Genomic DNA, 1,619 nt, shown 5'->3' with positions numbered 1-1,619 from the left:
CAGAGCCCTATTCCCTATGTGGTGCACTACTTTAGACCAGGGCCCTATTCCCTATATAGTGCACTACTTTTGACCAGAGCCCTATTCCCTATATAGTGCACTACTTTAGACCAGGGTACCATTTGGGACCCAGTAGGACACTAGTACGTTGGGCTGTGTTTGTCTGTCAGGGTCAAACTGAGGCTAACACACACAGGGACTGCTTCCCAAATGACACTGTAGTCCCAATATAGTGCACTACCATTGACCAAGGGCAGGCCTATAGTGTGCTGTGTAGGGACTAGGCTGCTATTTGGGAAGCAGCCCAGTGTTTGTTCAACACAGCAGTGGCGTTGGGCCAGACGGGACCAGAGACTCTATATAGAGTGTATTGGGGATGTAGAGAGACTCTTCAACACAGCAGTGGCGTTGGGCCAGACGGGACCAGAGACTCTATATAGAGTGTATTGGGGATGTAGAGAGACTCTTCAACACAGCGGTGCCGTTGGGCCAGACGGGACCAGAGGCTTCTGTTAAAAGCTTCTTTCACAGAGCATTTTAACAGGTTCAGTTGTGTGTGTGTGTGTGTGTGTGTGTGTGTGTGTGTGTGTGTGTGTGTGTGTGTGTGTGTGTGTGTGTGTGTGTGTGTGTGTGTGTGTGTGTGTGTGTGTGTGTGTGTGTGTTAATGTGTCTGTGTGTCTGTATCTTCATCAGCAGCTTGCATGACTTGTTTAAGTGCATCAGGACCTGAAAAGGCAAGGTGCTCTTATTATTACAATGGGAGTCAGTGTGAGTCCATCTATCTACACAGGTTCAGCAGTGTGAGTCCATCTATCTACACAGATTCAGCAGTGTGAGTCCATCTATCTACACAGGTTCAGCAGTGTGAGTGAGTCCATCTACACAGGTTCAGCAGTGTGAGTCCATCTATCTACACAAGTTCAGCAGTGTGAGGTCATCTATCTACACAGGTTCAGCAGTGTGAGGTCATCCATCTACACAGGTTCAGCAGTGTGAGTCCATCTATCTACACAGGTTCAGCAGTGTGAGTCCATCTATCTACACAGGTTCAGCAGTGTGAGTCCATCTATCTACACAGGTTCAGCAGTGTGAGTCCATCTATCTACACAGGTTCAGCAGTGTGAGTCCATCTATCTACACAGGTTCAGCAGTGTGAGTCCATCCATCTACACAGGTTCAGCAGTGTGAGTCCATCTATCTACACAGGTTCAGCAGTGTGAGTCCATCTATCTACACAGGTTCAGCAGTGTGAGTCCATCTATCTACACAGGTTCAGCAGTGTGAGTCCATCTATCTACACAGGTTCAGCAGTGTGAGTCCATCTATCTACACAGGTTCAGCAGTGTGAGTCCATCTATCTACACAGGTTCAGCAGTGTGAGTCCATCTATCTACACAGGTTTAGCAGTGTGAGTCCATCTATCTACACAGGTTCAGCAGTGTGAGTCCATCTATCTACACAGGTTCAGCAGTGTGAGTCCATCTATCTACACAGGTTCAGCAGTGTGAGTCCATCTATCTACACAGGTTTAGCAGTGTGAGTCCATCTATCTACACAGGTTTAGCAGTGTGAGGCCATCTATCTACACAGGTTCAGCAGTGTGAGTACATCTATCTACA

The sequence above is a fragment of the Salvelinus namaycush genome, chromosome 8, assembly GCF_016432855.1.
Source record: "Salvelinus namaycush isolate Seneca chromosome 8, SaNama_1.0, whole genome shotgun sequence".
NCBI classification, from domain to species: domain Eukaryota; kingdom Metazoa; phylum Chordata; class Actinopteri; order Salmoniformes; family Salmonidae; genus Salvelinus; species Salvelinus namaycush.
Note: the sequence above shows the minus strand (reverse complement) of the source record.